Source organism: Thalia democratica, chromosome 6 (assembly GCF_965202585.1).
Source record: "Thalia democratica chromosome 6, ktThaDemo2.hap1.1, whole genome shotgun sequence".
NCBI lineage: Eukaryota > Metazoa > Chordata > Thaliacea > Salpida > Salpidae > Thalia > Thalia democratica.
In genome coordinates this window covers 34,751,581-34,776,278 of record NC_139170.1, presented here as the reverse complement: position 1 = coordinate 34,776,278, position 24,698 = coordinate 34,751,581, and the positions used below count along the sequence as shown (strand labels likewise).

Sequence of the window (24,698 nt, the reverse complement as noted above, 5' to 3'; positions counted from 1 at the left end):
AAGAGAGAAACATTGCTTTGTAATAAACTTCTGATTGTTGAAATTTGTAAGCAGCAAGTATTGTAATTTTTTCTTTACTTGAAAGAAAATTGAAATTTTATTTTCTGCTGGAATAACATCCGTCTCGACCTTTATATTTTGCAAAGCTAAACGTTTTCACGGTAAAGTTAATATGGTACGTCATGTTTTTACCTAAACTTAAAACTTTAATAACCAACTTTAAACCGAAGAATATATAGTGTAAGTCTAAAAGTTTGGTTTAGCGGACCAAGTTTGTATCTTTGCAAGCATTCGAGTGTCGGATTTTGGCGGTCTTGTAACTTTCACTCTTCGGATCGGATCCAACCCGCGGGCTATAAGTTGACTACCCATGTGTTAGATGACTAACTATATTTATGTGGAAACAAACTTTAATAGCTAGCTGACTTTCAAATTAGGTTATTCCTACAGTGTGATTAAAACTAACTGAATTATAAAGTCATAGAATAAATATAAGTTTATATATGTGCAACATAATAAGTACTGACAAGTGTCTTACTGACAATAAGCATATAAGGTTAAAGCAGGTATAAGGTTTAAGTAAGTATAAGGTTGAAGTAAAAGTATAAGGTTTAAGTAAGTACAAGTTTAAAGTAAGTATAAGGTTAAATTAAAAGTATAAGGTTTAAGTAAGTACAAGTTTAAAGTAAGTATAAGGTTTAAGTAAGTATAAGGTTAAATTAAAAGTATAAGGTTTAAGTAAGTACAAGTTTAAAGTAAGTATAAGGTTTAAGTAAGTACAAGGTTAAAGTAAGTATATGGTTAAAGTAACAGTATAAGTTAAAGTAACAGTATAAGCTTAAAGTAAGTATAAGGTTAAAGTGATAGTATAATGTTTAAGTAAGTATAGGTTTAAGTAATAGTATAAGGATAAAGAAACAATATAAGATTAAAGTAATAGTATAAGCTTAAAGTAAGCATAAGGTTAAAGTAAGTATAAGGTTAAAGTAATAGTATAAGGTTAAAGTATTGTCTCACGGCATACGAAAGTCCAGGCTTCTGCTCTGCAGACTTTCGCCGATGTTTTTGTTGAAGGTAAAAGTAAGTGTAAGGTCAAAGTAATTATAAGGTTAAATTAATAGTATAAAGTTAAACTAATAGTATTATGTGGTCGTTCCGGGCGACTTCCTTTCAAAAAATAAAACTTTGCACAAAGAAAGAAAAAAACATATAACCAACCTTGTATACAACTTAGTTGTGAGTAAATTTGAAAACCTATTTCACAGAATTTCGTTATAATTAGTGTTACAACAAATTAGAAACTAATTTGTAATAAAAGTTTATAAATTAAAGCGGCCCCTAAAGTATACTTCAAAATAATTTATGTAACAACATACAAGTTAAACTAAAATGTAAAGCAATTTTTTATTTTTAGAAAAATTACATTCAATAAGCTTCAAACTTTAACAAGTGAGAATTTGTATTGTATGTAACAATTTGTATGTTTTCTTACTAGAGGTCGCCATATCGAGTAACGTTTCATTACATTTATAAACTGAATAATGTGATTCTACTCAAGCGGCGCCATGGCTTAGTTGGTTAAAGCGCCTGTCTAGTAAACAGGAGATCCCGAGTTCGAATCTCGGTGGTGCCTCGCTTGCCTTTAATTTTTCGATCAAGTTAAGTTTTTTTTAATTAACTTATTTATATAATAAGACTGTTTTTTTAAATTTAAGCCATTGTTTCAGTTTAAAATTCAAAATGGTTTTTGTGAGATTAGGGAAAACGTTATAAATTAATGATTAAACTACTTGAAAAAAAAACTGTAAACAGTTTATAATAGTATTTGAAGTTAAAACACAGTTTTATGAATTAATGAACAGTTAAAAACAAAATTACTTTAATCTTATCTTAATCTTTTTGATATTAATTAATTTGCATTAATACTTTTATTAAAATAAAATTTTTCTTTTATAAACAATTATTGATATGCTATCCCATAGCTAACGTTAGTATGCTTAAGTTCTATTTTAATACTCATATAAACTCAGTACAAAAAATGTACTTTGATTACATAAATTTAAGCAAATTAAACTTTATATAATAATAAAAAAATTGATAATTCTAGTTTTCTTTTATCTAACTTTCTTTAAACTGAGTTTCTTTAAAAAGTACTGTATGCGAGATTCTCGTTATAGATGTTTAAATTGTAAGTTGTTTTTAAATAGTTAAAAAAACGTAAAAGAAATATAGAATTATTTGATAAAAGGTTTGTATTAAAAGTGGCAAAATTTATAGCAAATCATATGTTCAAAGACAAAAGCTGTTTTTAAACAAGCATTTTGATCAACCTAATTACGGTCGCTTTTACAAAGTCACGCAAACACTTAAGTTTATAAGCCGTTAAGTACAATGCTAGATATGTGGCCTGTTGGCGCAACGGTAGCGCGTCTGACTCCAGATCAGAAGGTTGCGTGTTCAAATCACGTCCCGGTCACTTTTTCTTTACAGTATTTAATTGTCGTATTGTTACATGTGAATTTGCATCATTGTAAACAACCTTTATTTCATTTTTGATAAGAGAACATTATTGTTTTTATTTTTCTCAGTAGTAGTATTTAGTTTTTGAGCAAATCATTTAACAGTTGTTTCTACAAATTATTGTTGTGATAACTTGTGTTTAATATACACAATGCACTGCACACAAGTAGAATGCGAAGATCAAAACTAAAACTTTATGTCCATTTAGGTGCAGGAATGTACTTTACTTCAACCCAGGCATGTAGCTAGGTACACGTTTCTGCAAATCTGCAGAAACGTATACTTTTGTTTCAACTCTTCAGCTTATAAAGGCCCTGCTTTCTTAGCATTCAGTATCATTTTTAGTTTTGCATTTCTGAGAGATTGTAGCAGTAATGCATGCTTCACTGCTTTGTTTATTGTATAAGAGAAGAGATTGCAAAAAAAGATCAATTTCTCAATGCTTGATCCCGTTGTTAGCGAAACAGAAAAGTCTCGACCGCCGGCTCCGTTTAGGGAAAGTACCGAAGGGCCGAGCGATCGTCACAGTGGCGTCCTCCTCGGGTCTGAACCCATTATTATAAAAAAATATAATACCTTAGATAATAGGCAGAATTGCGATTCTGGCGTGCAAGCGATCAATGCCTCTGCACACCCAGAAAGAATTTATTGCGAACCAGGAACGATAGCGAACAACGAAGCTTCCTCGTATCCACAAAACTCGCACGATTTATATACAGCAAGCGTAGATAACTCGCACTCTTCGATTTATCAAAGAAACGCTGCTGAAATTGTACAAGTTAGTCCGCACCTTAGTAATAGGCAGGACGATATAGAAAATCTTAGCCTAAGCGAATTAGAGCTAAGGATTAAGACAATAAAAGAAAATCGTCGCACGAACGCTTTACGAAACAAGTTACGTGCGCTAATGACAGAATCATTGTCAGATAATAACAATGTTTATAATTTAGAAAACGGCGCTCGATGTTTTGAAACTGAACAAGATCGATTGCGCCGTAAGATAATCGAAAATGCTAAGCTATTTCGACAACTTCGAAATATTTCAGAACCTCGCGCGGAACTCGAATTATTCGAGTCGCGCTGTAAGTCGTTTCATATCGATAGCGATCGTGAGAAACTTGAGTTATTAATCCATATTTGGCCTCGAGATGACATAATTAATTTTCGCGAAACTAATAGCGAGTGTCATTTCAACTACCCTAATTTAAAAACTTATCTTATTGGCAAAAAATCTAGTTTGCCACACATACTTCGATTTAAACAGAGTACCTTAGGGCAGGCGTCTTTCCAGTCAGATAAGTGCCTAGCTGAAAAGTTGTCTAAAGCTGATAAGGATAGTATGATAAAGTATTTTATGTCAGCTATATGTCCAATCGAACTAAAAAAGAAAGTTGAAGAAGCTTTTACGCTTAAATTAGACGATTTTTTAGTAAAAATTGAACAGATTTACTCTGGATCTCACTCGGAGATTCTAGAAAAAGCTCAAGAATTTCGTTATGAGCAAAGATCGCAGAATTTTCATAAAAAGAAACAAAATAATAATAAAAATTCGCATGTACAGCAATCTTCGCGTCGCCCTTATAGACATAATCAAAGTAATCAAGTTGAATACGATCAACAAAACGATTATAATAATCAAAACGCGCGTTACGACAGTAATATAAACTATCAGAACGTAGCGAACAATAACATGGGGTTCGGCAACGTTCAGCCGAACCATATGCAGTTTCAGAATGTAATGCCACCAAACGGCCAAGTTTTTAACCAGAACCCCGTTCAGGTTAACAATAGATATAATAATTCAGGGTATACCAATGGTCCGAGTAATTTCCAGGGACAAGGTCCTCCATTTAATCAAGGTTTTCATAATCAAGGGCCTCCGTTTAATAATCAAACCAACTTACCAAGTCAAGGGCATCCCCCAAACAACCAAAATTTTCATAATCGGCAGGGCTCCTTTAATCCAAAAAACGGGCACCCCTCCTCCCGACAGTAAGAGGTAGGGAGGAGAGGGGAGATCCACCTCTTGTTAAGACAGTCGGCTGTGTTTTTAAAATATCTGAGCAAACTGATTCTGATTTAAAATCAACCGCGTTAACGTACTTTAGCGGCGATATTAGTAACCTTAAGACTTCTTTAAAACCGGAAAACGAGTTAACAGAGTCAAAAAATTTTAGCAAGACACATGATGTTCAGGTTGATGCTGAACAACAGTCGACGTCTTTCGCGCCGGTTGAAGATAGTAACGAGGTTGATAGTGCAGAAGCCTATTGTGACGTCATAACAAAGCAGCCTTCGACTGTGGAAAGGCTACCCGTGCCGACCGTAAAATCCGTTAATATGACAAGTGCAGAAACACATATAGTCAATAACGAGCTAGGAAAACAACGTTTCAAAGAACCGTATCAACGTTCTAAACTTATTGTCAATACAGATTATATCAGCCCTTCTTATAGTAATTACACTTCAGGTTCATTATTTGTAAACAATAATTCGTGCACAAATAAAGCGTTTAAAAATATACGTCATCTTAAGCGATATCAGCAGCGAAACATTATTTACAATGAGCCAGTGAATAAAATAAGCCAACCTTATAAGTTGCGTAAAATACAAGTTCACGATTAATTACGCTGACGAACCGAGCGATGACTAATTCTACAAAGCAATTAAATTATTATCAGCGGCACTTGAGTTTTAGCGTTTAGCAATAAAACTAATTTAATTTTTGTTTAGCTTTGCGCAGCAAAAAAGAAAAAGCTCACGTTAAAAGGTCGTGTATTTTAAACTTGCGATTTATCAAACACGCGTTGACGTTTTTCTTCATAAAAAGAAGCGTTACTAACAAGTTTAGTCTTTTAGCAAAATTAACATATTTTTTTCTTCTTGAATGAAGGGTCAAGTTTTAAGAAAATGTTGAATACATGTTTGTTATTTTCTTTGTTTGTATTTTGATCTACATTCTTTAAAAATTAGTTGTTTTCGTTTAAAATGCTTGCAAAGTTTAAAAATTAATTTCAATTAATGTCAGTTTTGTTTATTGTTTGTGTTAATTTTTTTCTATTTTTCTTAAACATTAGTATTTTTTATTCTTCTTTTCGTTTAAACGTAATAAGTTATTTTTTATTCGTTATACACTTTTTAACATAGAATTAAGCCTTAAATAGGTTTGAAATTGTTACAATTTTCAAACGTAGTAACTAAGAATTCTTCTTTATCTTGAAATTAGCAAATTTTGTTATTATTTGAAATTCATACTAATAACATAGAATAAAATTGTTAAACAAGTCATGTTTAAGGAGTATATGACAAGTCTATTACGTAAGTAAACAAGTATATGTTATGATTTTTTGTTTTAAAATATCGAATGTTTACTTTTGATATATTCTTAAATAAATAGGAGTTGTTGTTGATTTATCGTTTCAAAACAACTTATTTCCTGTACTTGTTTTAAAATTAATGCAGAACGATTGCTTTGATTTTAACTCCCACATTTTATATACACTGATATGTTCTTTTGACAATTTATTTCTCAATTGTTGTTTTACTTCTTATTAAAGGAAACAAATTAAAATTTAAACGCACTATGAAATATGTAATGAAGCCTATTTGAAACTTAATAAGTTAAGTCAAAAAATTTAATTTGCATTGTTGTAGTGAAATTATGCAACAATAATTCTGAACTGCGATCGATGAGAATTCTGACTGAGTTAATTAGGAGCAGTGTTTTTTACTAAAACACAGTGTTTAAACTTTTTTGTAACAAATGACTTTTCTTAATTGTTAAGGTCTTTAAAAACCAGTTAGAGTTTTTTTCTGTTTCAGTTCAAAGTAAGGGAAATGAGTTGTAAATCGTTAACCTTTTTTGTCCGTAAATGTCATCTTTTCTTGTATAATTGTAACATTGCGAGAATGCTTCAGCGGATTGGTTTTTACGACGTGTAGCAATGATTATAGCTATTGTTAAATAAACATTATACCTCGTTAAGCAAATTGAAAGCTAATTATCGTTGTCATTTTCAAATAACTATAAAAATAAAATAAAACTAAGTTTTTTCAAAAAACAAAAAGTCTGCGATTTAATTGTTTTAAAATTATATCGGCCGGTTGAAGCATTCTTTCAGTTATTGATTGACATCAGGGCTTACTTTATATTTTACGTTAAACGTGAAAATAGTAAATATCATTATAAATACAATGTTTAGTTAATAAACTAGACGATTTTATTAAACTATTTTAATGTTTACGCTATATTTAACATTGTATTTTATATTACATATGTTTTTTAAATAAACAATCACAATGGATGGAAGTATTGACGCCATAAAGAATCTTTAGAAGACCTCATTTGTCACAATGAGTCTTACTTGGTTGCAAATGGAGATTCACACGTTACTGTACAAAATTCGTGGAAAAAAGATGAAGCACTCTAATCGCTGACACGTCATTGTTTCACGAATATCACGATGTGGAAGAGACTTCGCTAACATTCAAAACCACTCAGTGGAAATGCTTACCGGTTTAGCATCTAGTTGTTCCATTACAACTGTGATATTCATTGCGGGAACCACCCGTTTTATCTCAACGAGGAGTGGAGAAAAGACAACAGGGCTACAGAACTATAGAACTGCTTCAATTTGCTAAGAGCCAATAAACTGTAAACTTTTTTAGGGATTGAGTAACATAATTCTAGGATTGTGTAAACTTTTGAATTTTTTAATTAAAATTTTAAAGCTTGTTTATTTTATTATATATTTTATTTTTTGAATTCAAATCATTGTTTCTTTAATTTTATGGCACATCTAAAACAAAATTTTAATACCTTAAAAACAAAAATGAAATTATAAAACAAAAGAGTGAAAACTTCTTTGATATGTTTTATTAAGTATTAGTGTGATATTGCTAATTGCTACTTTTGATTTACATTGTCATTTTTTTAAGTATTGTTGCATACTTTACAATATCAACAAATTATTAGCATGTTTTCTAAAAGAAGGAATCTTAAGCGTTAAGTTTTTACTCCTTCGTATTTATTTTTTATGTTTTGTCGCTTTTAAATTACATCAAATTTTTTCGTACATACAATTTTTTCTTTTAGCTTACATTACAAGTAAACACTACATCAACGTTATTTTAAGCTTTATGCTTTGTGTATTAAAAACTTGTTTAGTATTGCACGTAATCGAATTTCGTGGTATAAGTGATAATAACATCCTTACAATTTCCATACTCTCATTTAATTCAAAAAAAAATGACTGGAGTGGGGGAAGGGGAGCGCACGGAAAATGCGTTATTGAAATCCCTAAGCCTCCACAGTCATTTCTTCTTCGGGCTAGACGGAGTGTAGCAGTCTAACAGACATGCTCTGTTATAAATTGAGAGAATTGGGAAAAAGGGATTGTTAAAGCACTATATATACTACGCATGAACGATTACGTCGCTTTTGTATCGCATGCGCTTTTTATCGCATGCGCTTTTTATCGCATGCGCTTCTTGATCGCATAGACGAAATATGCAAAAGTCAGTGTTTACTTTTTGCTAGTTTAGTATTATATTATACTTGTGTTCATTTACTTACGATTATAGAGTGTATTTGGTGTTTTATATTTTATGTTGTGAGTTCTTTTAATAAATAATTGTGTTTATACATTTTTGTTGTTTTAGCTTATACTACTTGACCATTCATTCGCGGTATATTAATCGATAAGTAGCGCGATATGAATTCTAAACAAGTTGCCAAGAAATTGGCCAAAATGACTACTCGCTCTGAGTCAGCCAACGCGCCTGATCCCGTTGTTAGCGAAACAGAAAAGTCTCGACCGCCGGCTCCGTTTAGGGAAAGTACCGAAGGGCCGAGCGATCGTCACAAGATAATTTTGACATATAGTGTTGTAAAAACTGAACAAATTATATACATCAAGTTGTATACATTTAGCTCATATAGGTTTAATTTATCAAAAAGCTATGCATTGTTAAATTGGTTCTAATAAAATCTTTGGATTTTTGTTCAAAAATCAAAATCGTACGTCTTTATGTTACAAAAATTTGCTTAACTTAATTTTGTTTCTATTGATTTCGTTAAATGTTCGATTTTGAAAATTTCCACAAAATTCCGAAAGTTGTACAGTTAACATTATAACTGTTTTTGAGTTAAATTGGCATTTTCTTATACTTGTTTTCAATGACAGTTTTACGGGTTTACACAAGTCGCAACACATAAATTGCCTTGTATACAGTTATCACTCATACTTCAACATTCCATTTATTTTTGAATTATTATAATAACTGCATACTTTCATATTAATTTCAATTATATCCGAGGTAGTTAAAATTGATGTGTTCCCGCTAGAACGTTACCACGCGTCATTTAGATACTTAGGTTTTTACAGATTCGTAACTTTTTTGACCTAGCTACGTCCCTGCTACAGCCCAATCATGTAAGATGCTAAAAATAAAACTTTTTGAGTTTGTTGCTTCTTTGAGATAAGGATTTGATCTTTCATAAACAAATAACAACTTTTTATCCTTATAGATGAATTAAAGATTTATCTAAGAATTTATGCCTTAAATATCAGAACTGACCTAAAACGTAATCGTCAAAAAATGTCCTTCGAGCCGGAGTCGAACCAGCGACCTATGGATTACTAACTACATGCTACAGTCCACCGCTCTACCAACTGAGCTATCGAAGGCGACGATCGCTTCAGTTTTATTGCATTTATAAAATCATGTCTCAATTCCATTTAGCTTATGTGTACGTACAAGTTAAGTACTTTTTTGTTGTTTTTTATGCAATTTTATGTTTTTAATTTAGTATGTGCATGTATAGGGAAAGGGTCACTTTTGCACGAGCGTCACTTTTGCACGAGAGGACACTTTTGCACGAGGGTCACTTTTGCACGAAGGGTCACTTTTGCACGAGGGGACACTTTTGCACGGCGACTCTTTTGCACGAGCGTCACTTTAGCACGAGGGGAAACTTTTGCACGGCGTCACTTTTGCACGCAGGGTCACTTTTGCACAAGGGACACTTTTGCACGGAGGGTCACTATTGCACGAGCGTCACTTTTGCACGAGGGGACACTTTTGCACGGCGACACTTATGCACGGAGGGTCACTTTTGCATGAGGGGACACTTTTGCACGGCGTCACTTTTGCACAGAGGGTCACTTTTGCACGAGGTGACACTTTTGCACGGCGACATTTTTTTTTTATAATTTTTTTTTTTTACTTAAATAATATTCGCTTTTAAACTTAAGTTGTTTTGAATACATAAAATGTGGTAGTTTTTTTATTAAAATTTAATGCAAAGACTTTGTTTGAAGTTTTACGTAGAAAAATATAATAACGTACCACAGTTCATTAATTTATATTTTTTAGCTTATATTAAATAAACTAGATGAATACACATTTTTAATTTTAAATGAAAACAGTTTTTAATATATTAAATGAAAATAGTCCGAATTTTGTTACTTTTCAAACAGGAAAATAAACTTAATTTAGTAAGGCTTTAGAACGTTTGAGTATTATTTTTTACTTGTTTTCTCTTAATGTTATAATTAGCATTATATAGTTGTTGAACAAATATTTTGAATTTATTTTAATTTGAAACAATAGTTAAATTAAAAAGAAAGATTTAGTTAGTTTTTAAAGTTTAAAGGTATTTCAGATTTTACTTGTTGTTTATTTTTATTTTTTAATTTAGCGTGAGAATAAAAAAAGCAATAAAATAGCGCATTTTTCATGGTTTAAACTTAGATTATTTCATAACAATAATGTTGAATGATCATGATAAGCCAATGATAGAGTAACATTTGGAAGTTTGAACTTATGTTCATCAAAAATATCATGAGATGCTTACACCAGCATTCCATGATCATGAAATAAGCTGATGAGAGCCTAACAATAATGTCCTTGGAGCGTTAGGTTTTTATTTTTGTTGTTAGTTCAATGCATTTAATTACTTGATGCTGATCGTTCTACATCAAATTGTAAATCGATATAAGTTTGTGGTTAAAATTTTGCTTTTTATGTTAATCTATAAATTTTATATCAAATAATGATTTTATATTTGTTATAATAAATAAACTATATGTGTTATTTTATCTTTTATTTATGTGTCTTCCAGTTTAAGAGGTCTAGGTTTTGATGCCTAGGTTCATCATATGAAAAATAAACTTGTAACCATATAGTAAATTATATAAAAAGGCATAGTTGTTTATTAGTATATTAAAATTCAAAATAAACTAGAACAACTTACTTACATTTAAGTATTTTTTATCCTAGTTTTAACTAAGATTTAATTTTAAGTATTAACTTTATTGTCCCCGGTAGGAATCTTTTATAAATAATCTTATTTTATCTATTATTATTTGTTTCTAACAGTAACTTTTACTGTTTAAGATTTTAGACCTTTCATTTTTTGTCTTTAGTATAGGTATATTATAACATTTTAGTTTTCAGTTTCTTTTTTCTGTTACAGACTTGGTAGTAGCTAAAAAAACTTTTATTCGGCCTGCATGCAAAATTGATTTTTTGTGCGAAAAAGTTATCGAGCCAAAATGTCGCTGTGCAAAAATTTCATCGTAAAAATGTGACATTGTGAAACAATGCAGCCGTAAAAAATTTTCATCGTGAAAAAATTTCGCCGTGCAAAAGTGTCACCTCGTGCAAAAGTGACCCTCCGTGCAAAAGTGACGCCGTGCAAAAGTGTCCCCTCGTGCAAAAGTGACCCTCCGTGCATAAGTGTCGCCGTGCAAAAGTGTCCCCTCGTGCAAAAGTGACGCTCGTGCATAAGTGTCGCCGTGCAAAAGTGTCCCCTCGTGCAAAAGTGACCCTGCGTGCAAAAGTGACGCCGTGCAAAAGTGTCCCCTCGTGCAAAAGTGACGCTCGTGCAAAAGAGTGGCCGTGCAAAAGTGTCCTCTCGTGCAAAAGTGACACCCACCCGCATGTATAACATTTAGTTACTTATTTTTTGTCGGGTTTATAACACGATAGAAATATAAAATAGAATAAAACAGTAATTACTAAATTTTTTTTGTCTTATAAAACTTAGTAAACTTTTTAAGCTAATAAATTATATTTAACCTTTTTATTGCTGTTTCAAACAGTTTTGAGTGAATCGTTTTGATAAAACTTAACAAAAAAGTCTAAGTTTCTTAAGAAAGGCGTTGTATAAACAACTATTTTGTATTCATTCCTCCATATCAAACTATTTTGACAAAAATATTATTTAGCTTTGTTACTTGTTAGTGGGTAATAAATAATTCTTTCAATGAAAGTTTCTTTTTTTAGTTTTTATTGTCATACGAATTTTTTGACGATAAATAAAATTACAATCTAATGATTGGCTTCAAAAAAATTGTAAACAAAATTTATACAATTTTAATTATTTAAAGAGTAGTTTAAATTTTAGTTGATTTAAATAGTTTCTTTTTATTTATTTCACTTTAACAGCTTATAAAACTTTATTTAAGTTAACTAGCTTGATATGTATAAATCTGTACATAAGGTCTTACATAAATTAAATATTAACTTAACTCACTAGCTTTTAAAGAACATAGATAACTTTTACGTTGCCAAAAAAGTATTTTTGGTTTAGAATATTGTAAAAAGCTTTTTTTTCTGTACAAATAAAGAAAGAATGGGTTTTAGATTGTAATAGTAAATTAATAATTTTATCTATTATTATAGCTTGTTTATTAGTAGCATTTACTATGCTTATTTAAAAACTGCTAAGTAACATAGCAACTAAAAAAGAAATATTTCAGATAAATAATCATCAGTGTAATGCTTATTAAGATTTCTAAAATTCAATTAATAATAAACATATTTTAGTAAAAGAAACACAAGTCAACTATAATATTTTTGTTATATCTCATTTAACAGTTCATTAAATAAAGTTAAACAATATTATTTTTTAGTTTTGACTTCAATTTTTAAAGTTTTATAGCCAAAACCTTAAAGTATTTGATTGTCAGGGCAGTAAATTCAAAACTTTTTAAAAGTTTTTACCGGGTAGGTGTCAAATATGCATGTAGGGAAACTTTTGCACGAAGACACTTTTGATTTTGAACGGCATCAATTTTGCACGAGAGTTTACTTTTGCACAGAGACACTTTTGCACGAGCTAAAAAAATTCTTAATTTATTTTTAATGTTGTTAATTTTGTTTTACTATCACTGTTGCCCCTAACCCTTAACATCGGTAGGTTATTTTTTTAAATATTTTCTTTTTTTGAAAGTTTAATTTAAATGATTTATAGTGCAAAAGTTTCTTTTCGTGCAAAATTGTTTTTGTGCAAAACTGTCCTTTCGTGCATTTTTGACCTAGAACATAACTATTTATATAAACATTTTTTTCTTAATATTAAAAAATAAATATTTTAATCTAATTACTCAAGCTTTCTGAATAAAAATATTAAGTTTAAAATATTTTAATTACATTTGTAGAATAAATATGAACTAGTTGATTTAATGATGTGTGAATAAATGTTTAAGAGCAAAAAACTATTTATTTTATATTAATAAACTAAATAACACTTGACTAAAACGCATTGAAAATAAGCAAAACTGAAATCTATGTTTAAGTAATTTTTTAACCGATATGTTTCAAAACTTGAATGTTCTAGATTCTAGAACAAACTTGTTATTTTACTTAAAATTTAGCCTTAACCTAAAGTTTATCGTTTAAGGTATTTTATAGGTTATAGTTTAATATTGACAGATATTATCTTTTTTAAGCAATAATTAACATGAGTTATCAAAAAAGTCACTGGATTTCACTTAAGCCATAAAGATGTTTTGCTTGGTGACGTAATAATGGTTAAGAGTTAATTTATAAATTTAATTTGTAGCATATCAACGTGTGGTAGAGTGGCCGAGTGGTCTAATGCGCAGGATTTAAGCTCCAGTCATTTCGATGGCGCGGGTTCGAATCCCATCTCTGCCAGTTTTTTTAATTTTATGTTTTTTGTAAGCAAAAGCTTCTTCTATTAAAAGTGTTTTAAAGATTATTTTAATAAAAATAAAAGCCATGTTTAACAATGCTTATATTGTTTACATTACAATTAGTTTGTCACATTTCATCAGTCAAGAAGTAAACGACGATTTGAACAATTAAAAAAATTATCGAAAAAGAGACCGACGGAGATGGGATTCGAACCCACGCGTGCAGAGCACAATGGATTAGCAGTCCATCGCCTTAACCACTCGGCCACCCCGTCTCGTGGTTAATATTGTTTCTAGGCAATATAAATTTAGTAGCTAGAGAAAACGTAACAACTGAGTATGTAGTTTTTTGCAACGGTTTGTAACTTGTACCTTAGTAATATTGCATTAAATTTTGCGTGTTAGTATATTTTTTTAATGTTTAATCCCTCATGTTTTTTACTTTACAGTTTAATCAACTTTTAAATTGTGACGTCATTCTCCGCACGCTAGTTAAATCTATAACACGAAAAACCTTTTGCGGCTGTAGCTCAGACATTGAAGTTTGATCAAAGTCGAAAACAAACAAACACTAGACAAGTGTTGAAGAGCTAATTGAAAGTTTGAACTTTATGCACGGCTCGCCCCTTTTAATCAAGAATGTTTCTAACTCACAGTCTAATTGAAACATCTTACTTTTGACTATCCTTTTAATCCTCAAATTTATATATATACCCTGTTTCAGAGAGTTACACGTGTATAGATTTCTTTGTTGCAAAAAAATGAAAAAATTCAATTTTGTGTTTATTATGTCTTACTTGTCAATGTGTAGTCAACGTAGTCGAAAAATCAATTTTGTGAGCTAAGTTGTGGATAAAGACAAAATAATTAGTAACATTTGAAGTAAAGCGAGGTAAAATCTTGAAGATTGATAAGCGAGTGCAAATTGTGTCAATGAAACGTCCGCACAACTTCAACTACTTCTATGACGTAATATCAGTAGATTTATAAACGCTAAAAGCTACTTTAAATTGTGTAGCTCAGATGGTACAGCGCGCGCATAGCATACGCGTGATGCCGGAATCAAATCTCTAATTTTATTTTGTATAGAAATGTATACCTCTTCTCGTTTTGAAACTAAACACTACATAAATTAATGCTACAACTTTTGTCATATTCTAAACTTTTATTCTTTTTTTTTGAAAGGTTTGTTGTGTAAAAGTAAGTTAGTTTATTTTGTTAAGCAAAGAAAGACAAAGTACTTATACTTGTTTCAATAATTATTTTAAGTAATAACTTATACGAAAACAAATTTCACAGATATATTTTTAATATGTTATTTTAGCTGTGAACCCAAACAGCATGTAAGTTTCTACTGTTTTTTTTTTCATTACTAAAACTAAACAACTTATTGTTTGGAAAAACATTTTTAATTATAGTATAGCTTTAGCAAGATCAGTTAGAAAGTTTTTCTAATTGTAATTACCGGCCAAAAATTTGTATTAGTAAAGTTTAGTTTATAACCGTGCCGTTGATAAACACAATTACAATAAACTTTAAGTTTTGGATGAGCTCTTAAACAAATATCAAAACTTTTAAAGTTATATAATCTATGAATAAGTTTATTTTCAAACATTTGAAACTTAGTTTATTAAGACTTAATCAATACATTTTTCAATAAAAATAAAATGTAATCGTAGTGGTTTTAAAAGAGCAATTAAAACATCAAAAAATAAATAGGCGTACTTTTGTTTCGCTATCATATTTTTACTGTAACTGCTATTTTTCTGCTGTTGTTTCTGATGTTTTTTTTTTCTAAGTGTTTACTTTGTTATCCTGTAAAAGCAAAAGCTTACTTATAAGCTCTATTAGCTTTTCTTTTCTGCAGTTGGAGATTACTAAACTGATAGTTTTCGTTTAATATTTTTTGTTAAAGCCTTTGGTTGTAGTTTGATCTTCTATCTACAGCGTGCTTAGAAACTTGAACTGTTTTACCATTAGGACCTGTCACGTTTGCGGCGTCTAACATAATATTTTTACTATTATGTACAGAAATATCGAAGTATATATGGAAGCTTAAAAATAAGAATATTGGATACAAAATAAATTTGGAAATTATCCACCATATTGGCAAAGCGAAAAACCCACAAAGCATTTGCAGTACTTGCATATTAGAAAAGGTCGCGATCGCTAAAGCAGACAGAGGGGATAATCTAAACAAACGGTACAAACTCTTTTATTCCTGACCGCACTTCCGAAAACTCCACTTCAAAACTTAAATTACTCGTAATACAGGTTTTGTGCATGCTTTTTAATTATTGTAACTATAATTTTCTTAAAGTTAAAATTTTTTTTTTTCTAATTTATTCAAGTAAAATTTTCAAATTTTCGTAACTATTACAAGCACAAAATTACTTAAATTTACAATATTTAAGTCACAATAAAATTTAGCTTGATTAAAATTCATCTTAACTTAAGCCCACTTATTACAGTAGACTACCGCTTAAGTACGCACTTTTTTTGACCAAAAAAAGTAAAAGTTACTGTTAGAAACAAATAATAATAGATAAAATAAGATTATTTATAAAAGATTCCTACCAGGGACAATAAAGTTAATTTATATAGAAACTAGGATAAAAAATACTTAAATGTAAGTAAGTTGTTCTAGTTTATTTTGAATTTTAATATACTAATAAACAACTATGCCTTTTTATATAATTTACTATATGGTTAAAAGTTTATTTTTCATATGATGAACCTAGGCATCAAAACCTAGACCTCTTAAACTGGAAGACACATAAATAAAAGATAAAATAACACATATAGTTTATTTATTATGACAAATATAAAATCATTATTTATATAAAATTTATAGATAAACATAAAAAGCAAAATTTTAACCACAAACTTATATCGATTTACAATTTGATGTAGAACGATCAGCATCAAGTAATTAAATGCATTGACTAACAACAAAAATAAAAACCTAACGCTCCAAGGACATTATCGTTAGGCTCTCATCGGCTTATTTCATGATCATTTGCGCTAATGAAAAATTTCATGAATTTCATGAAAAATGCGCTATTTTATTGCTTTTTTTATTCTCACGCTAAATTAAAAAATAAAAATAAACAACAAGTAAAATCTGAAATACCTTTAAACTTCAAAAACTAACTAAATCTTTCTTTTTAATTTAACTATTGTTTTAGATTAAAATAAATTCAAAATATTTGTTCAACAACTATATAATGCTAATTATAACATTAAGAGAAAACAAGTAAAAAATAATACTCAAACGTTCTAAAGCCTTACTAAATTAAGTTTATTTTCCTGTTTGAAAAGTAACAAAATTCGGACTATTTTCATTTAATATATTCAAAACTGTTTTTATTTAAAATTAAAAATGTGTATTCATCTAGTTTATTTAATATAAGCTAAAAAATATAAAATAATGAACTGTGGTACGTTATTATATTTTTCTACGTAAAACTTCAAACTAAGTCTTTGCATTAATTTTTAATAAAAAAACTACCACATTTTATGTATTCAAAACAACTTAAGTTTAAAAGCGAATATTATTTAAGTAAAACAAAAAATTATTAAAAAAAAAAATGTCGCCGTGCAAAAGTGTCACCTCGTGCAAAAGTGACCCTCTGTACAAAAGTGACGCCGTGCAAAAGTGTCCCCTCGTGCAAAAGTGACCCTTCGTGCAAAAGTGACCCTCGTGCAAAAGTGTCCTCTCGTGCAAAAGTGACGCTCGTGCAAAAGTGACGCTCGTGCAAAAGTGACCCTTTCCCTATACATGCACATACTAAATTAAAAACATAAAATTGCATAAAAAACAACAAAAAAGTACTTAACTTGTACGTATACATAAGCTAAATGGAATTGAGACATGATTTTATAAATGCAATAAAACTGAAGCGATCGTCGCCTTCGATAGCTCAGTTGGTAGAGCGGTGGACTGTAGCATGTAGTTAGTAATCCATAGGTCGCTGGTTCGACTCCGGCTCGAAGGACATTTTTTGACGATTACGTTTTAGGTCAGTTCTGATATTTAAGGCATAAATTCTTAGATAAATCTTTAATTCATCTATAAGGATAAAAAGTTGTTATTTGTTTATGAAAGATCAAATCCTTATCTCAAAGAAGCAACAAACTCAAAAAGTTTTATTTTTAGCATCTTACATGATTGGGCTGTAGCAGGGACGTAGCTAGGTCAAAAAAGTTACGAATCTGTAAAAACCTAAGTATCTAAATGACGCGTGGTAACGTTCTAGCGGGAACACATCAATTTTAACTACCTCGGATATAATTGAAATTAATATGAAAGTATGCAGTTATTATAATAATTCAAAAATAAATGGAATGTTGAAGTATGAGTGATAACTGTATACAAGGCAATTTATGTGTTGCGACTTGTGTAAACCCGTAAAACTGTCATTGAAAACAAGTATAAGAAAATGCCAATTTAACTCAAAAACAGTTATAATGTTAACTGTACAACTTTCGGAATTTTGTGGAAATTTTCAAAATCGAACATTTAACGAAATCAATAGAAACAAAATTAAGTTAAGCAAATTTTTGTAACATAAAGACGTACGATTTTGATTTTTGAACAAAAATCCAAAAATTTTATTAGAACCAATTAAACAATGCATAGCTTTTTGATAAATTAAACCTATATGAGCTAAATGTATACAACTTGATGTATATAATTTGTTCAGTTTTTACAACACTATATGTCAAAATTATCTCTCAGAAATGCAAAACTAAAAATGATACTGAATGCTAAGAAAGCAGGGCCTTTATAAGCTGAAGAGTTGAAACAAAAGTATACGTTTCTGCAGATTTGCAGAAACGTGTACCTAGCTACATGCCTGGGTTGAAGTAAAGTACATTCCTGCACCTAAATGGACATAAAGTTTTAGTTTTGATCTTCGCATTCTACTTGTGTGCAGTGCATTGTGTATATTAAACACAAGTTATCACAACAATAATTTGTAGAAACAACTGTTAAATGATTTGCTCAAAAACTAAATACTACTACTGAGAAAAATAAAAACAATAATGTTCTCTTATCAAAAATGAAATAAAGGTTGTTTACAATGATGCAAATTCACATGTAACAATACGACAATTAAATACTGTAAAGAAAAAGTGACCGGGACGTGATTTGAACACGCAACCTTCTGATCTGGAGTCAGACGCGCTACCGTTGCGCCAACAGGCCACATATCTAGCATTGTACTTAACGGCTTATAAACTTAAGTGTTTGCGTGACTTTGTAAAAGCGACCGTAATTAGGTTGATCAAAATGCTTGTTTAAAAACAGCTTTTGTCTTTGAACATATGATTTGCTATAAATTTTGCCACTTTTAATACAAACCTTTTATCAAATAATTCTATATTTCTTTTACGTTTTTTTAACTATTTAAAAACAACTTACAATTTAAACATCTATAACGAGAATCTCGCATACAGTACTTTTTAAAGAAACTCAGTTTAAAGAAAGTTAGATAAAAGAAAACTAGAATTATCAATTTTTTTATTATTATATAAAGTTTAATTTGCTTAAATTTATGTAATCAAAGTACATTTTTTGTACTGAGTTTATATGAGTATTAAAATAGAACTTAAGCATACTAACGTTAGCTATGGGATAGCATATCAATAATTGTTTATAAAAGAAAAATTTTATTTTAATAAAAGTATTAATGCAAATTAATTAATATCAAAAAGATTAAGATAAGATTAAAGTAATTTTGTTTTTAACTGTTCATTAATTCATAAAACTGTGTTTTAACTTCAAATACTATTATAAACTGTTTACAGTTTTTTTTCAAGTAGTTTAATCATTAATTTATAACGTTTTCCCTAATCTCACAAAAACCATTTTGAATTTTAAACTGAAACAATGGCTTAAATTTAAAAAAACAGTCTTATTATATAAATAAGTTAATTAAAAAAAACTTAACTTGATCGAAAAATTAAAGGCAAGCGAGGCACCACCGAGATTCGAACTCGGGATCTCCTGTTTACTAGACAGGCGCTTTAACCAACTAAGCCATGGCGCCGCTTGAGTAGAATCACATTATTCAGTTTATAAATGTAATGAAACGTTACTCGATATGGCGACCTCTAGTAAGAAAACATACAAATTGTTACATACAATACAAATTCTCACTTGTTAAAGTTTGAAGCTTATTGAATGTAATTTTTCTAAAAATAAAAAATTGCTTTACATTTTAGTTTAACTTGTATGTTGTTACATAAATTATTTTGAAGTATACTTTAGGGGCCGCTTTAATTTATAAACTTTTATTACAAATTAGTTTCTAATTTGTTGTAACACTAATTATAACGAAATTCTGTGAAATAGGTATTCAAATTTACTCACAACTAAGTTGTATCAAGGTTGGTTATATGTTTTTTTCTTTCTTTGTGCAAAGTTTTATTTTTTGAAAGGAAGTCGCCCGGAACGACCACATAATACTATTAGTTTAACTTTATACTATTAATTTAACCTTATAATTACTTTGACCTTACACTTACTTTTACCTTCAACAAAAACATCGGCGAAAGTCTGCAGAGCAGAAGCCTGGACTTTCGTATGCCGTGAGACAATACTTTAACCTTATACTATTACTTTAACCTTATACTTACTTTAACCTTATGCTTACTTTAAGCTTATACTATTACTTTAATCTTATATTGTTTCTTTATCCTTATACTATTACTTAAACCTATACTTACTTAAACATTATACTATCACTTTAACCTTATACTTACTTTAAGCTTATACTGTTACTTTAACTTATACTGTTACTTTAACCATATACTTACTTTAACCTTGTACTTACTTAAACCTTATACTTACTTTAAACTTGTACTTACTTAAACCTTATACTTTTAATTTAACCTTATACTTACTTAAACCTTATACTTACTTTAAACTTGTACTTACTTAAACCTTATACTTTTAATTTAACCTTATACTTACTTTAAACTTGTACTTACTTAAACCTTATACTTTTACTTCAACCTTATACTTACTTAAACCTTATACCTGCTTTAACCTTATATGCTTATTGTCAGTAAGACACTTGTCAGTACTTATTATGTTGCACATATATAAACTTATATTTATTCTATGACTTTATAATTCAGTTAGTTTTAATCACACTGTAGGAATAACCTAATTTGAAAGTCAGCTAGCTATTAAAGTTTGTTTCCACATAAATATAGTTAGTCATCTAACACATGGGTAGTCAACTTATAGCCCGCGGGTTGGATCCGATCCGAAGAGTGAAAGTTACAAGACCGCCAAAATCCGACACTCGAATGCTTGCAAAGATACAAACTTGGTCCGCTAAACCAAACTTTTAGACTTACACTATATATTCTTCGGTTTAAAGTTGGTTATTAAAGTTTTAAGTTTAGGTAAAAACATGACGTACCATATTAACTTTACCGTGAAAACGTTTAGCTTTGCAAAATATAAAGGTCGAGACGGATGTTATTCCAGCAGAAAATAAAATTTCAATTTTCTTTCAAGTAAAGAAAAAATTACAATACTTGCTGCTTACAAATTTCAACAATCAGAAGTTTATTACAAAGCAATGTTTCTCTCTTCTGAGTCGTTAAATAATAATACTTGTGAAAATAATATGAACTTAAAAGAAGATATAAAGGTTAAACTTCAAATTAAAAAAAACTTATGGTTTGTTTAATACTGTTTGAAAACCCTGAGTAAAAAAGTGCGTCGACCGGGAGTCGAACCCGGAACTAGTGCTTGGAAGGCACCAATGCTAACCGTTACACCATCGACGCTTGTGTCGGTCACTTGCAATTAAGGAATATATACTTATCTATTGTTATCAACTGTCTTACAAGCGTTAAGAGAAATTGCTAAGGTTAGACACGAGTAAATTTACTCGCGGTATCAAATCAATAAGTTTATAATTACATAAATGTATCTTCAATCGCAAGTCGTTGTGGCCGAGTGGTTAAGGCGATTGACTAGAAATCAATTGGGCTCTGCCCGCGCAGGTTCGAATCCTGCCGACGACGCTTTTTACCAAATTTAAGTTGTCATTAACTAGTTCGTAATACTTTTTGCTTTACTAAAGTTAAATTTTTGCTTTTAATTTAAATTCACAACTAGATTATTGTATAAAAGTTATTATTTCAAAGTTGTAAGAAAAAACTGGTTCTATATAAGCTTTAATCAAAATAAAAGTTAGTACATGTTAAAACAAGTTTATATGTTTTATTAGTTTTCTCGTTATAGTAAAAATTCTTAATTAGTAATATAAAAACCTTAAATTTGCAAATTAAAATAGCATTATAGTTAAAAAAGAAGTTAATAAAGTTTTGTGGAAATAAGTACAGTTGTAATAGCGTTTTAATTGTTTTCTAGTTTAAATTAAACCATTTTATTCTAAACTTATCAGTTTAATAAAACAAAATGTAGTTTGCTTGCAGTTGGTTTTTTTTAAGTTTGCAAAAAAAGGTTGTAAATTTTTCTAGCATTGTATTAGGCATGATTATTTTTTAAAATATTGACCAAAACGTTGTTGTTTAGAACTGTTTGAAAACAAACGATATATGTGCAAAAATATTTTAATCGTACAGTAAACTTTCATTTAAAAGTTTTTTTGGAATAGTTATTATTAGATGCACATAATTTAATAATTTGAAAAAAATAGAAACTTTAAGCCCACATTTAACTAAATCTTTAAAAACAATCCTAATAAAAGAGTTACTACAGCTCTTCACTACTCATATAAGTAATTTGATAAAAGGTTGTAAGCATAATTAGACTTATGCATTAATGAAAGCACAGAAAAATAAAGTTTGTTATGTTTAGTACCAGGCTGACCAATACTTTTTATAAATAGGTTCAAAAAATGTTATTAACTTAATATAAAAAGAAGTAAACTTTTAATCAAATTTTATTTAGTTAAATCAGTTAAAATAACTAGAGGAAATTGTTTTTTTCAAGCAGTTATTTGTATATATTTTTCAACATAAACAATAGTCAATTTAAAGTAATTCAAAGTTGATAGCTTACAGTAGTTTGAGATGAAGTAAAACAATACAAACTTATTAAACCTTTTATAAAGCACAACTTTAATTATATTTAACCTTACTAATAAAATGTATTTATGTACTCTACACTTTGAAATTAACTATAAGTGCAATTACTTAGTAATTAGCTGTTCTCAGACGTTTTTTTTACTATATATGTTGTTAAAAGATATTTTTTCACTATGTATACACTATAATACAGTGTTTGTATTACACTAATTGAAAAACAAAAGAATAAAAAGGAGCCTGACAGGGGACTTGAAGCCCTGACCGTTGGATTAAAAGTCCAACGCTCTACCGACTGAGCTAGCCAGGCTTATGTATGATTTTAAAATATCAATATATATACTAACAAGCTAAGCAACGCTTAATGTATACTTTCGTTTTCGAAATGATATATCATTACTAGTTAATCATGGACATAAAATTTGGTTTATACGTTTTTTTGATTAATAAGTTTTAACAAATAAAAAAAAACTAGTTTTTGGTGTAACAAGTTTTCATTTCAAGTTTTTTATTTTAACTTTTATAAGTCGATTGTTGAAATTACTAATATTTGTTTTTAAAATAGTTACAATGTAAACTTTTTCTGTTTTAGTTTTTCTGCTTTAGTAAAGTCAAATCAAATTAGTATAACTTTTAAATGATTTTCTTAAATTATATAAATAAATGACAATAGTTAAGAGTGATTAAGTTAAGTCATAATTTTTTTTTCTTCTTATTTTATGACTTTAGTTTATTTAGAAAAATAAAAAAGAAAAAATATATTTCTACAAAGGTTACCTCAAATTAAATTTATTGACAGACGTTTACCACAAACTTTAGATTCTTTTATTTTTTATTATCTATTTTTGGTAACATAATTGTTTTATAAAATATTGTATTTGATTAAAACGTCATGTTTCTTAAAATTTAAGAATTATATGAAAATAAGTGTTAATAAATTAGTTGGAAGTTATTTTAATTTTTATTTTTAAGACTATAGTTTAAGTTAGTAAAAAGAAAACCACAATAAAATTTGTATTTAATTAAGTTTTTTTTGTAATTATAATGAAATACTATCGTATTTTTAAATATTTTATCAGTTTTTTTAAACATTAAAGTTATCACTTTCTTTGATTTTTTTTCACCTATTCAATTAAGAAACAAAAAATAAAGTTACAAAAGAAAACTTAAAAAGTATTGTTATACAAAAGTATGTTTACTTAAATACATATAGTTTACTTTTGTACGCAAAGCTTTCATAACAAGCGTTGTTAATAACACAAGCTGCAGTTTATACTTTAATGCTTCATGAGTAAAGGTATTTAGCTAGCATGAGTATGTGTTTATATACGTACTAAATATAACTAAGTGGTCCCGTGGTGTAATGGTTATCACACTGGACTTTGAATCCAGTAATCCGAGTTCAAGACTCGGCGGGACCTCTTTTCTTAGTAGTTTTTTTTTTGGTTTGGTAAGAATTTTTTTTATATGTACTCTTTTGTATCTTATTACTTTTCGTTACAATTCAAGCACCTTCTAATTATTAGGCACCTTCCAATTAGAATATAATACAAAGTTTAGGAATTGAGTAGGGAAAAAGTTTCTTCTTTATACAAACTTTGTATTTAGGTCACTAATTAAAATTACTTATAGGCAAATAAGCATGCTGTATACTCAGTAAAAGTTTTGTAATAAGTAAACTTTATAAAAAGATTATAGTACAGTGAAACTAATTTAATATTTTAATAAACATTTTTACCTAAAAAAATACTTGCTAACATTTCTTTTTCTTGAAAGTACTTTAGAGAAAATTATTATTATAAATAACTTTCATAATTAAATTACAAATACCAACAATTACTGAAAAGTTTAAAGAAAAGTTTAAATGTTCTAAAGTTTTATTTGAAAAAAAGTACCTTTTTAAAAGAATAACTTATGATTGCTGAATTTTAAAGTTATCCACTACTTTTTTTTATTTTACTACAATAAACAGTAGATAAAGTGTTGCAAAAGTTATTTTTGTAGAAAAATGTAAACTTAACTATAACATAAAACTTAACACTGTAAGTATTAAAATTTCATAATTTTAAACAAAGTATTAGGAAAAAATTAAATAGAGATTTTCAGTAATATACAATGAACTTTTTGAAGCTTTAAAAATAAAATGACTAACAA

The 24,698-nt window shown here is 29.0% G+C and overlaps 10 non-coding genes across 10 annotated transcripts; 5 read left to right on the top strand and 5 right to left on the bottom strand.

Moving 5' to 3' along the window:
• Positions 1 to 1,559: 1,559 nt before the first annotated feature.
• Trnat-agu (transfer RNA threonine (anticodon AGU)) lies at positions 1,560 to 1,633 on the top strand. Its single transcript has one exon. It is a non-coding gene; the product is annotated as a tRNA-Thr (tRNA).
• A 771-nt stretch (positions 1,634 to 2,404) lies between these two features.
• On the top strand, positions 2,405 to 2,476 carry Trnaw-cca (transfer RNA tryptophan (anticodon CCA)). The gene has a single exon. It is a non-coding gene; the product is annotated as a tRNA-Trp (tRNA).
• A 6,647-nt stretch (positions 2,477 to 9,123) lies between these two features.
• Positions 9,124 to 9,209, bottom strand: Trnay-gua (transfer RNA tyrosine (anticodon GUA)). The gene is given in 2 exon segments: positions 9,124 to 9,159; positions 9,173 to 9,209. It is a non-coding gene; the product is annotated as a tRNA-Tyr (tRNA).
• A 4,450-nt stretch (positions 9,210 to 13,659) lies between these two features.
• On the bottom strand, positions 13,660 to 13,741 carry Trnas-gcu (transfer RNA serine (anticodon GCU)). The gene has a single exon. It is a non-coding gene; the product is annotated as a tRNA-Ser (tRNA).
• A 3,637-nt stretch (positions 13,742 to 17,378) lies between these two features.
• On the top strand, positions 17,379 to 17,464 carry Trnay-gua (transfer RNA tyrosine (anticodon GUA)). Its single transcript is given in 2 exon segments — positions 17,379 to 17,415; positions 17,429 to 17,464. It is a non-coding gene; the product is annotated as a tRNA-Tyr (tRNA).
• A 1,142-nt stretch (positions 17,465 to 18,606) lies between these two features.
• Positions 18,607 to 18,678, bottom strand: Trnaw-cca (transfer RNA tryptophan (anticodon CCA)). The gene has a single exon. It is a non-coding gene; the product is annotated as a tRNA-Trp (tRNA).
• A 770-nt stretch (positions 18,679 to 19,448) lies between these two features.
• Positions 19,449 to 19,522, bottom strand: Trnat-agu (transfer RNA threonine (anticodon AGU)). The gene has a single exon. It is a non-coding gene; the product is annotated as a tRNA-Thr (tRNA).
• A 1,684-nt stretch (positions 19,523 to 21,206) lies between these two features.
• Trnag-ucc (transfer RNA glycine (anticodon UCC)) lies at positions 21,207 to 21,278 on the bottom strand. The gene has a single exon. It is a non-coding gene; the product is annotated as a tRNA-Gly (tRNA).
• A 158-nt stretch (positions 21,279 to 21,436) lies between these two features.
• Positions 21,437 to 21,518, top strand: Trnas-aga (transfer RNA serine (anticodon AGA)). Its single transcript has one exon. It is a non-coding gene; the product is annotated as a tRNA-Ser (tRNA).
• A 2,375-nt stretch (positions 21,519 to 23,893) lies between these two features.
• Trnaq-uug (transfer RNA glutamine (anticodon UUG)) lies at positions 23,894 to 23,965 on the top strand. Its single transcript has one exon. It is a non-coding gene; the product is annotated as a tRNA-Gln (tRNA).
• The last annotated feature ends 733 nt before the right edge of the window (positions 23,966 to 24,698 follow it).